Source organism: Petaurus breviceps, unplaced genomic scaffold, assembly GCF_028583685.1.
Source record: "Petaurus breviceps papuanus isolate PSGF00001 unplaced genomic scaffold, PetGlider_PUasm1.0 47, whole genome shotgun sequence".
Lineage (NCBI taxonomy): Eukaryota > Metazoa > Chordata > Mammalia > Diprotodontia > Petauridae > Petaurus > Petaurus breviceps.
In genome coordinates, this window is record NW_027186349.1 from 2,817,837 (window position 1) to 2,832,024 (window position 14,188).

At 32.5% G+C, this 14,188-nt stretch overlaps 1 pseudogene; it reads left to right on the forward strand.

The window, feature by feature from the left end:
• Window positions 1-13,106: 13,106 nt before the first annotated feature.
• LOC138171799 (synaptonemal complex protein 3 pseudogene) lies at window positions 13,107-13,843 on the forward strand (annotated as a pseudogene).
• Window positions 13,844-14,188: the final 345 nt, after the last annotated feature.

Sequence of the window (14,188 nt, forward strand, 5' to 3'; positions counted from 1 at the left end):
AATTCACCAGTAAATCCATCTGCCCCTGGAGATTTTTTCTTGGGAGTTCACTGATGACTTGTTCAAAATAGTGAGTTCTTGTCCCAATATCTTGGGTTTTTTGCTTTATCAAGCACTACATTATGTTCATTTATTACTGTGTACTATGTACCTTATATTTTCCTCATATCCAACACTATTTCTTAGCAAGTATCATGCTGTGTTGATGATTACTGCCTGGTAAAAACATTATGAGATCAGATAAAGCTTGGGAGACTGCCTTAATATATTTTTTAAATTAATTCCCTTGATGCTCTTGACTTTTCTTACAGATGAATTTTATTATTTTTTCTACCCTTATAAACTAATTTTTGAGGGGTTTGATCACTATGGCACTGTAAAAGAAAATTAATTTAGGCTTAATTGTAATTTTTATTATGTTAACTCAGCCTACCCATGAGCAAAATAATATTTTTCCAATTGTTTAGATCTGACAATTTCTGGGCTTCATTTTTAAATTTTGTTCATATAGTTCCTTGTTTGTCATGTTATTAAGTCTGCTGTGTGTTTTGTATTGTCTAGAGTTATTTTAAATGGAATATCTCTTTATTCTCTTGTTGCAGGACTTTGCTGTCAATATATTGCAATGATAATGATTTATGTGGATTTTATACCCTCTAACTTGGCTAAAGTTGTTAATTATTTCAACTAGCATTTTATTTGATCCACTATTAATACCAACAGATCATTTGCAAAGAGTGATACTTTTGTTTCTTCAATATCTAGTCTATTTCCTCTAATTTATTTTTTTTCTCATTGCTATGGCTACTCTTAGTACCATGATATTGAATAATAATTGTGAAAATGAGTAACTTTGCTCCAGCCCTCATCTTCTTGGGTAGTTTCCTAAGACTTTTCTCCACTACAGAACATGCTTATAATGGTACATATAGATACTATGTATTATTTAAATGAAAGTTCCATTCATTCCTATGCTCCCTACTGTTTCTAATAGCAAAGAGTATTGTATTTTTTCAAATGTTAATTTTTTTTTCTGGAACTATGGAGATAAATTTGTTCTGTTGGTGTTATTATTGATATGGTCAACTATGTTGATAGGTTTTGAATCAGCACAGCTTGTTTAAATTGTTTTTTTTTCTGAGATGGGTGTATTTAAATATTTTATTTCCTCTTCCATTACTTTGGGAAATATATATATATATATATATATATATATATATATATATATATATGTATATATGTATATATATATGTGTGTGTGTGTGTGTGTTCACACATTAATTCATTTCAATTACATTGTCATGTTTATTGACAGATGTTTTAAAAAATAATTCCTAATAATTTCTTCAATTTCATCTTCATTCATGGTCAATTTAGCCTTTTCTTTTGGATAGTGATAATTCAATTTTCTTCTTTCTTTTTGAAAATAAAATAAATCTATAGTTTGATAGATTATAAATGAAGTTCTTTTATTATTTCAGTGATTTTCTTACCTTACTTATAATTTTATTAATCTCTCCTTCAAATTTTAGGATTTTTAATTTGGTGCTTAATTGGAGATTTTATTTTTTTCTAGATTTTTAGTTTTTTTTTCCAAATTCATTTATATTTTCTTTATTTTTTGATGTAAGCATTAAGCAGCATAAACCTTCCTCTAAGAACTACTTTGTCTGCAATACATAAATTTAGGTAATCTGTCTCATTTTTGACAATCTCTTTAATGGAGTTATTGGTTGCATCTATGATTTGTTCTTTGATCTCATTTTATTAGGATCAGATTATTTAAATTTAGATTATTTAGTTGCCAATTACTTTCTTTAAATAGGCCTTTACTTAATGTAACTTTTATTACATTGTGATCTAAAATAATGGATTTAATCTTTCTCACATTCTGCATTTGATTGTGAGATGTTTATGCACTAATTCATGGTCAACTGTTTGGTACATGCTATATGCTGCTGCTGAAAGGTATGTTTCTTTCTATTCCCATTCGTTTTTCTCCAGAGATCTATCATATCTAACTCTTGTTAAAAATATTTTTTTATTTTTAGTTTTCAACATTCATTTCCCCAAGATTTTGAGTTACAAAATTTCTCCCCATCTCTCCTGTACCACCCACCCCAAGATGGCAAGCATACTGACAACCTCTTCTCCCAATGTACCCTTTCTTATACACTGCCCCAAGTCTCCTCCTTACTTTCTTGTATGGCAAGATGAATTTCTAAACCCCATTGACTGTAAATTTTATTTCCCAACTGCATGTAAAAACAATTTAATTTTTAACATTTCTTTTTAAAAGTTTGAGTTCCACATTCTTTCCCCTATCCCCTCCTCACCCATCCCCACTGGGAATAAAAGCAATTCAATGTAGGTTATAGATGTATTGTTATGAAAATATTTTCATAGTAGTTATAATGTGAAAGACTAACTATATTTCCCTTTATACTGTCCTGTCTCCCAGTTTTTCTATTTTCTTTTTTACCCTGTCCATTTTCAAAAGTGTTTGCTTCAAACTGCCCTTTTCCCCAATCTGCCTTTCCTTCTATCATCCCCCCTCTTTTCCCCTTCCCCCTAACTTTCTTGTAGGATAAGATAACCAATTGAGTGTGTATGTTATTCCCTGCTTAAGCCAACAATGAGAGTAAAGTTGACTCATTCCCTTTCACCCTCCTGCTCTTTCACTCCATTGTAACGACCTTCTCCTGCATCCTTTATGTGAGATATTCCACCCCATTATGTCTCTCCCTCTCTCCATTTCCAATATATTCCTCTCTCACCTCTTAATTTTATTTTTTTTTGTTATCATCCCTTCACATTTAAATCACCCTGTGCCCTCTGTCTATGTCTACATGTACATACATATACACACACATATATACATATAGACACATACAACCAGCTATACATACATATATATGTATCAATGGTTTTTCCAATGAGATATTTCACATTGCCTACTATTTTTTTATTTGTTCAGTACTGTTTAGAATATCTCGATTTCTCATAAAGTCATTAGCTTCCATTTACTCCAGTATAATTTTGAAGCAATTATTTTCTTCAGTGAGCTTTTGAAATTCATTTTCCATCTGGCCAATTTGACTTTTTAAGGCATTCTTCTCATTGGCTTTTTGCACCCCTTTTGTCATTTGGTTTAGTTTATTTCTTAAGGTGTTATTTTCTTCAGTAAGACTGTTGACTCCTTTTTCATGTTTTTCTGGCATCATTCTCATTTTTCTTCCCAATTTTTCCTCCACTTCTACAACTTAATTTTCAAAATCCTTCTTGAGGTCCTCTGTGGCCTGTGACAAATTCATATTTTTTTTTCTTGGAGGCTTTTGATGAGGAGTTTTGACTTTGTTTTCCCCTGGTTCCATGTTTTGATCAACTTTGTCACCAAAAAATGATTCTATATTTTGATTTCACTTCCTCTACTTGCTCATCCTGACAGCCAATTACTTGACTTTTGAGATTTTTACCTTGGTAGAACTCTGCTTCCAGAGTGGAAAGTTCTGTATCCCTAATTTTGGGGGTTTTGAGAATCCTGCCTCAGTGTTAGCAAAGAGATTCCTGAAAATGCCCTGTTTGCCAACTGATCATCCACAATTTGTGGGCCAGGGTCTCCAGAAAGAGTCCCTGCTGGAGCAGCTGGAGCCCCTGACACCTGCCCTGCCCTGGGGGCAGGGCCTGCAAAGCTCTCTTCACTTACTCTTTTACAACAGAGTTCCCCCACTGACTTTTTATGTTTATGGATTCAGAAGTCTGGAAACTGCCACAGCTGCCAGTGATTCACTCTCATGAAGTCTCTTCTGACCTGTCTGTGTCACAGGTCTTTCCTGGAGCAACTCACGTGGGACTGTGCTCCACTCTCAGCCTGGAGAGATAGACTTTTTTTGTCACCCTGCTAGGCTGCCTTCAGTGGGAGAGTTGTTTCTCTCTGTCACTTTGTGGTTTCTGTACCACTAATATTTGCTTAGAGTCATTTTTTACAACTATTGGAGGCGATTGGATTAGGAACTCAAGCAAGTTCCTGCTTTTACTCTGCCATCTGGGCTCCACCCACTGTATCTAACTTTTTAAAAAAGTCTATTTGCCTCCTTGATTTCTTTATTGTTTAATCTTTGGTTAGATTAATCTAGTATAGAGGGGGAAAAGTTGAGGTCCTCTACTTATATTGTTTTACTGTCTATTTTTTTTTCATCTACCTCACTTAACTTTTCCCTTAAAAATTTGGATGCTATATCATTTGATGCATATATATTTAGCATATATATATATATATATATATATATTTCTTCATTGTCTTTTGTGCCTTTTAACAAGATAGTTTCCTTCCTTATCTCTTTTAATTTAATCTATTTTTTTTGCTTTTGCTATGTTTAAGTCTGTTATTGCTACCCCTGCTCTTTATACTTTAGCCGATGAATAATAGATTCTTTTCTAACCTCTTACTTTTACTTTGTGTGTATCAATCTGCTTCAAATTTGTTTCCTGTAAAACACATTTTGTAGGATCTATTTATGCACTCTGTGATCTGCTTCCATTTTATTAAGATGTATATTTACAATAGATGCCAAGCAACACTAGAGGAGATGTGTCGTTGTTGTTTTTTTCCTATATTGGGCATGTAAAAAGCCTTTTGTAAAAGTTTAGGTTTAAGCTGAGACTTGTAGAGAAACAAAGAGGCAGTGGTGTGTGTGTGTGGGGGGGGGATGGTAATGGTGTTTCAGATTATATAAATGACAAACATCAATTAACAAGACTCCTTTGCTAATTGTTATTGGCCAGTTTTCTGTCCTGTTGTTTGGATCAGTAGATCTACTTACCTCATCTAGAAACAGTTGAAGAAAGAAACTTTCTTTATAATTTCTGTCATATGTCAAAATGGTTGAGTAATAATGGTGCTAATGTACCATGGATAGAATCTTTTCCATTATAATAAATTAATGCTTCTGTTGCTTGATAATAAGTCTAGTGCCTTCTATCTCAAACAATGAAAAATGTACTCTACTGACTTTATGTCCTCTATTTCATGTTAGACTTTGCTGAATTTATGTGTATAAATGTAAGTATATATGCATGTGAATATATACATAAACATGTAAACATCTGTAATGTTAATGAAATAGGGAGATCTTCCCTACCCATTAGTAGGTCTGTCTGCCCAGCTATGATACATCCTGAATCACATAAAGCCCTTTGGTGGAGGAATTTGCTTAGGGGAGGCTTGCTTGAAGGAAGGTATCCACATGTTTTAGTAGTAATTTTATTTGGTTTTAAGTCATGAGGTTTGTGATGCCTTTTGGCTCTGAGGTTTGTGCACATACTCTGAATTGGTATTTTACTTTGGAGGTTTACTTTTTAGAAGGACTGTTTGATTTCCTGGTCAAGACTCTGAGTAGCCATATGTTCAAACCCACTGTCTGTTCAGATATAAAGGCTATCTAGATCCAGCGGTCTATGTAAAGTATGTAGCAATATTGGTTTGATTCAGGCAGTCAGAGGCCTGGCTGTTGGTCACTATGTAATTTCTCTGCTTGGATTTTGTCGACATTCAGAGTGCTGACCTTTCCCCTGAACCAGTGAATGCAATTAAAATTTTGATTGTTAACCCCTTTCTGGGCAGCTTTTTCTAAAAATGCAGATGAAAGAACTTTTCCCAACAGGTCATTCTGGGTATGCTAGGATGCTTGTTGTTACTATATCTCTACATACTCCTTAATTTTAAAAAATGTAGTAGTACAGTTGAGAATTAAGAAAATTAATGTCTTGTTTTGTTTTTAAAATATGACCTTTGGCATGCTATATAAACCTCTGTAGACCACCTCTTTAGAGTGATTTTGGATAAATGATCTCTAAACTTTGTTCTAGTTCACAAATTCAATAGTTCTATTAATATAAAAGTGCACATAATAACATTACTTTTAATTTTGTAAGGTATTGGTGACTCAGATTCAGCTGTTTTAAGCGACCATTGTTTCATTTCTCATTTATATTGTATGTGTTTTTGTCCAATAAAATATCAAGGAAATGCAAGACTAGACACAAATCGTTCCACATAGTGATTTTTATTGACCACATTTTCTCTTTCTGTTTGCAATGTCTTTTATTCTGCTGACTTTGGTAAACATAATTAGAAGTATTAAAAGGACTATTGTTATGTACTTTAAAAAAAATCCAGAATGGAATGATACAGTTTTAAATGGCCCCATACATATATGCACAGAACATAAAAAAGCAGGTTTTTCAAGAAAAAAAAAGTGGGGAGGAGCATAAAAAAGTAACTTATGTATCTTTTCCTAACAGAGTATTCAGTAGGGTAGAAAATTCTAATAATGAAAAATCCATGTTTCACTTACATTAGGAGTCTTATCTCTTCCATTCATGCTCAACCACTCTCTACCACATGCATAGACATAGAAAAAATATCATGATTGTATGAGAAAGACAAGTTATAAGCTAAAATGCATATTGGATATAAAGAGACACATTTCATAGAGGTCATTGAAGGGGAAAAAATGAGTCCCTTGTCAATGAAAGTGGAGTCAAAAGTATAGGTATCCTAAATTATGGATGTTTAAACATTTTTGTGTGTGTTAACGATCCTTCCTGCAGTCTGATGAAGTAAGTCTACAGACCACTTTTCAGAGTAAGGTTTTAAAAATCATAAGCTGAAATGCATAGATTATAAATTAACCCAATTATATTAAAATGGTCATTAAACTATTTTTAATGTATTCAAATATATTAAATGAGTAATACATTAAATATGCATATATATTTGTAAGTAGATTTTCACATGTATAAAAATATCAAATATATTTGATATATAACAATAAGATATATTTATAAAAATCTATCCACTCCCTGTTAAATACCATGCTTTAAAAAATTTAATTTTAACAACACAACCATAAACAACTCATATCATAAAAAAAAATTGCTTCATAAAAGAGGGCAATAATGATGAGGTGGATCTCTGCTTTCAAAACTCCAAATCCTGTCCATGTATCCTTGATTCCATCTCCTCCTGTTTCCACCAGCATATTGCTCCCTGTAAATATTTTTCTCTCTCTGTGTGTCTCTGTATTTTTCTCTGTATATGTCTCATATCCTGAGATTCAGAAGCAGTCAACATGCAGAAGCAGAAAGTGATCAATCAAAATCTCTTTACATGCTAACAATTCCTGAATTCCTGTTCATAATTGCAGCATGAACCAGAATTAGAGGGGATGAAGAAAGGCTTCCACTGAAGATTGAGTATTACCTTTCACTTGGAAGAAGCCATTCATGCCAAGAGGTAGAGATGAGACAGGAGAACATTCCAGGCATGGAAGACAGTCGGTGAAAAATCCTGTTTGGAGATGGATTGTCTTGTTCATGGAACAGCAAGGAGGGTACTGTTATTGAATCATAGAACACCTGGAGAGGAGTGAGTCATGTGAGTCATAAGAAGATGAGAAAAATGTGCAGACTGAGAGGGAGAAAGTTATGAAAGGTTTGTACGCCAAACAGAGGATTTTGTACTTCCTTTTAGAGGGTATAGGAAGCCATTTGATTTTATTGTGTAGGGAGATGACAGGGTTAGACTTCTGCTTTAAGAATATCACTTTATTAGCACAGTATTATTGTATGAGGATAGGAGGGCAAAAAAATGCTAACAGGAAACGTGGGAGGCATTGAAGATAAACATTGCTTGCTTCATAGTTGTGCAAAAGTACAGTTCTTTTACAGTGACTAGAGCTGGACAATATCACTGCAAAATATATCATACTCTGGATCTCCTTCAGTAATTTTTCTATACCCTGATTTGTATTTTGATTGTTTTCATTTGTAATTTTTTTTTTCAAATGACAGGGGTGGAAAAGGGAAATGAAAGGGGGAGAATTCAAAATTAAAGTAAATAAAATTAAATAAAACAGTAAAAGACTTAGTTAAGCAACTCTGTATGTGGCATATTTCTTCCTCATAAGGAACAGCAATATTACCTTTTACTTTACATAATACAGTGTCCTTGATAAACCTTTAACAAATGACGCATTGTCCTGAGAACGTGCAGTTGAAGCCATTTTCCCTTATTTAGCCTTATGAAATGATAGGTCATTCACCTGATCTCCTTTTTCCCAGTATTCTTCCTTGATCATTGGACTACTTGGAACTATTAAAAGTGCAATTTATACCTGGGTAACATAATTTTTCTCCGCATAAAGCTAAATACCTTTTATAAGGTATTCTATTTTCATCCTAGGTTTTAGGCATCAAAATCAGTTCTAGCTAATTGAGTTAAGTGGCCCACACTAGAGCTAAATATACATGTCATGTGATTAGTTTATTAAGAACTGAATCACATTAAAATAAATCTGAACCAAATTTAACATCCAATAAGTGAGACGAGCTCAAATGACTTGAATACTCTAAAGGAGGAAAGTTTGACGTTTGAAGGTCATATCATAGAGGGCAATGACAAAAGATGGAAGCTGCTTTGCATATCTTTATACAAGCCTGAAAAGGTTGTATATTTTTTTTTTCTGTGGCAAGGTTGGGGGTGAGGGGCAGTGAGGAGTTTCTAAACATGAAACTATTGCTTAAACAGTGTCTGTAAATAGCTCAAGCTTCATTACCTTCCTTAAAAAGAAGTCAATAAATGCAAAATCTCCTGTCAAAGCACAGCCCCCAGTTCTTACATGACTCATATCTCAGTTTAGCATAAATGTCATGTACCATACGATGTGCACTTTTAGCTACAGAGAGCTGGACAGAAATGAATTGTACCTAGGTTTTCTCATTAAAGCCTATTTGTCTTTCTTTTTTATGAAGATGTACAATGTAAGCTACCAAAATAATATATGTGTGAACACAAATATATGCATATGTAGGTATAAATATTACATATTTAAAAAAACAACTTTTAAAATGACATGAAAGAATGAATTTAAACAAAAGCTTTTTAGTTACAACATTTTCTTTCAAAAAACAGAGAAACTCTAGAGACTTGTCCATGAGCCTGACTTTCCATTTAGAAAAGTGCTTGCCAAAACAATTGTGAATTCAATAAAGATCTATAATTAATTCATCCTAAATTTCAATAGTGTCTCTTTCTACATTTTAATGAGAATTTCTCTTTAAGCTCAAAATTGAATTTCAATGTTTAAATCGTTTGATAGAAGAAAGTCAATAAAATAATAAAGATTAGATAGATGGCAAGACAAAACATTGTGACCCTGAGCCTGAGTAGCTCTGGGTAATGCTCTGTAGCACACCAGATATTAGGAGGGATATTGTTATTTCTTTTATTTTCCAAAATAATTATTGAAAAAGTAGTTCTTATCTATAGCAGATTTTGAGATTTAAAATTTTATACTTTATTTCATCACCTTTGAAATGGGTCTAATAATATAATGATTATTAGAGAGTATGGATTCCTCTTTCTTCCCTCCTGCCTAGAGAGTATATTAAGACTGATCAGCTATTTTCATGTGCTCATAAAGCAGATAATATATAACAAATATTTATGTAAATATATACATATAATGTATGGTATATTTTAGATATTAATAGGGCAGGTTTACTGTATTTCAAAACTGGTGATTTGTGAGAGGGTTGATGTATGTGGATTAGAGATTTAAAAATGTATCATTTGTTTGAGTGATGAGGCTTGAGATTGGGAAGCATACCTGTTGGCTAGATTGGAGAGAGATATTTTTTCCAAAACTGTCTCTAGTCTTTTTTATATTAGATTTATTTTATTCAGAATTTATTAAATAAAAATTTAAATGAAACTTTCTCCATAAATGGGACAATAAGATGGAACTGAACCTCTCTATTATGCATAGCTTACTTTTCTTTTTAGTATATATGTTTAATCCATTCAAAACATGCTATTTCTGCTTTTTTTCTGGCTTTCTTTCTATTTGGGAATTTTTTTTTAAAAGATGCTTTGATGCCCCTATAGTTTTCATAGCTTTTTCACTATGCTATATTTTAACATATAATATTTGTTATATAATTAAATATTTTATATTATGAATTGTAATGTAATAATATATAATAAATATTTATTTAAATACACACATATAACATGCAATATATATTTAGATATAACATAAATGTTGGTACAATACATAAATTATATTGTTTATACATATGAGACACACATGTAGACACATATTTATTTTTACCTACATACTAGGTAAGGACACCAAGAGTTATCCAAAGCTATTAGGAAAACTGGAAAATAGCTTGATAGAAATTAGATATAGGTCACTTTCTCACATTATATAATTTCCTTTCAGGTCTCTGGTTAAGGGAATTGTTTATAAATAAGTAAGGGATAGGAGGAATCATATAAGACAAAAATCTACAATTTTTATTATGTACTATTACAAATGAGACTATACACATGTCTGTTTTTGTTGTTCTTGTCATTTGGTCATGTCAGTCATGTCTGATTCTTCATAACCTCATTTGAGGTTTTCTTGGCAAAGATACTGGAGTGGTATACCATTTCCTTCTCCAGTTTATTTTCCAACTGAGGAAATTTGAAGCAATCACGGTTAAGTAACTTGTCCAGGTTCACACAACTACATAAGTATCTGAGGCCATATTTGAACTCAGGTCTTCTTGATTTCAGGAGCAGCACTGTACACACTGTGTCATTTAGCTACATATGTTCACATAGCGCTTATATAATATTAGTTGATTCTAATATTAGAAATCCAATGTTTCCTTAAAAAAGAGAAATATGTGAAAATTTTGAACAGAGACAAAGTGAAATAAGCAGAACTGGAATAACTACGTCACAATAATTTTTCACAATGCAAATAGAAAGAACAACAACAAAAATTAAACTTCAGTGCTTTGAAATTACAAAAACCAAAGGCTGAAATTATCTCCAACAAAGAAGAGACATGAAAGTGAACTTCATTTTCTTCTTTGTAATTTTGGAGAAAATTGGGTGTGGAAAATTACACATCATGTTGGACTTAGTTGATGTGTTGTGTAATGTAGTTGATTTTTTCCTCATTTTTAATATTTCTTTTTATTCATTAATGTGTGGGTGGATCTATGTGACTAAGTGGGGATACAGATACATTGGAAAATGAAAGTGATATAAATAGAAAAAATCCCAATTTAATAAATCAATGCCTACTCCAAGTTTTGCTACTTTTACAGTATCCCATATTTTTAAATAAACTAGATATTTGATATTCTTCTTTTCTCTCCTCACCCCTACCACTTTATGAATACACAGCATTCATATACCTTTGATTAGAAAGTACTTCAGTAAATACTTTCCTCTAGTTTCCAGGCAAGTGAAGCATTGTTTTCATTTTATCATTGATACTGGTGGAGTGTATAATAATGAAGCATATTTATATACCATTTTAAGGATTATAATGTACTTTCTTCACAATATATTCATTAAATATGTATTAAAATGCTACAAAATTAGGGCAAATAAAGATACAATTATTTTCTTAGGAAGTCAACAGCCTAACATAGAGGATAGAGCTCCAGGAAGACCTGGGTTCAATTTCTACTTCTGACACATCCTGATGGTGTAGCCCTGGACTGTTTTTACTTAATCTGATGATGCTCTAGGCAATTTTCTAAGATTCTGCACTTTCCTTTTCTTTCTTTTTTTGCCTTTTGGAGGGCATTTGGAGTAAAGTAACTTGCGCAAGGTTACACAGCTAATTTGTGTGTGTAGGGGGGGGGGTGTTAAGTGTCTGAGGCAGAAACTGAACTCAGGTCCTACTGACTCTGGGGCCTGAGCTTTACTCACTCCCCCACCTAGCCACCCTGATTCTGCATTTTCAACAGATACCAACTTTCATTGCTAGAGAAGAATTCCTTATCTTGGAGTTCCCTAAATTAGTATAATTACAATTCCAGTCAATATATCTAACCAGTGAATCAGCAAGCATTTATTAATCACCTACTATGATATGAAGTCAGCTAGATATTGTAATGACTACAGTATTGGAATTTAATGTCAGAAAGATCTTAATTTCAATCTTGCCTCAAATACTTACTTGCAAGATTACTGTGAATATGCCATTTATTCTCTACTTCCTATGAGTTTAATCACGTAAGATTTAAAAAAAAAACATAATAACTACATTACAGGGTTTTGTGAAGACAAAATGAAAGAATATATGTAGAAAACTACATAATGTAACATCTTTCATCTTTCCTTTCTTCTTTTCCTTTTTTTTCTATTTTTAAATTGCTTAGCACAGTGTTTGGCACACAGTAGGTGGTTAATAAATGTGTATCCCCTTCTCCTCCCTCTAAAATTAGGTTATTGGATTCAATTATTTGGCTAAACTGACAATAAGACAAACTGTTAAATCACTTATATTTTGAACGAGAACTGTTTGCTTTACTTTTTCATCAATAGATTGATTTGGATTTCAAAGGACTGACAGAATGAGCTATTTATTTTTAAAAGAGAAATAGTTTTGACTGAATTGACTGCTTCTGAGCTTAACCCAGACTAGACAATAACCATTACTAATTTTTTGTGTGTGCTGTGTGTTTAATTTTGTTTTGCTTTTCCTGTCATCGTGCCTAAGAAGTTGTTCTTCTGAGTCCAAGAAGACCAAGTCTAATAATCTTCCACATGAGATCATTCAAAAATATTTTTGAAGAACTTTTTGAAGTTCTTCCCCCCACAAACACATAGAATCATCCTTGAATTTCCTTTGACTGACTCTTACAGGCACTCAACACTTTCTGAAATACTGATTGGCTGCCTCTGGACATGCGATAGCTTATGATTGTCCTTCTTAAATTGTGGCAGCTACAAATTTGCACAGTACTCCAGATATGATCTAACCCAGGTAGGGTATAAAGAGACCCAATAGTTTTCTTTTCTTTTTACCATACTCTATTTTACCACATAATATTTATTATATAATTAAATGTTACATATATGAGTAGTAATATAATAATATATAATGAATATTTATTTAAATACACACATATTTTAGATATATAATAATGTTTGCACAATACATAAATTATATGGTCTATACACATGAGACACATACATGTACACACATTTAATTTCTAATTAATTTTCATCTCTTTACATTGATATAGTTATGGCACCTCCACGAAGGAAATATGTGGGAAAATCTGGGAAATCAGCAATGAAGGCTCAGGTGAGTCAAGTTTATGAATGACAAAGAAGCCGAGGAAGATCTGAGCAGTTTTGAGGAAGATGCTAGGGAAGGAGAGACTACAGTAATTGAAAAGCATGGAGGAAAAAAGAACTACAGTCATAGCTCATGAAACAGTTGAGGAAGACATAGGGATGCAGGCTTAAGTATAGAACACGTTGGAAAGATTTGAAGCTCATACTAATAACGTTCTTCTTGCAAAGAGGACGAGATTGGAAATGTAAACTAAGGCTTCTCTTAACACTAGTAATCAGAAAAATGAGCATGACTGGAAAACATAACAAGAACAGAGGTAAAAACTGAACCATGAATATTCTCAGAAGTTTCTGACATTATGACAGCAGTGAGATATGAAAGTTCAGAAAGCTGAGGAGCAGGAAGAAAAACTAGCTAATATGTTTTGACAACAGCAAAAAGGTTTTCAACAAGCCAGAATAGTTCAGGGTCAGAGACTGAAAACAATTAAACAACTACATGAACAGTTCTTAAGGAATACAAAAGACTGGGAGAAGAATCATGTAAGTGTTCTTATAGGTGCATAAAATGAACTTAGAAAGGAAATAGCCATACTAGGAAAGAAGATTTTGATTAACACAGAGACAAAAAATGACAAGTGTTTGAAAATCTCTTCAATCCATGTTATTATGAAGGGTCTTTGAAGTAAGAACTTTGAACTAAGTAATATGACACAATTATAACCATTAGCTAAAGGAAATGCAAATATTCTCTGTGGTTTAAGAAAGCTAGTTTAAAGGTTTTCTGTTGTTACATAGTTTGTTTATCAATGAAATATACTCTGTTTTATATTGACTAAAAATATGCTATATGAACAGTAAATAGCAAGTCTAAATGTACTACTTTTCATGTTTTTTGGTATTAGTGAATTTTCCCCCAAAGCTAGCAATTAAAAATTAATGACTTCTAGCAATAAAGATTTAAATGAATTTAAAAAAAAAGAAATCACTGAATGTCTTATGTTTTGTTAAATGTCTTTTTGTCCTCTG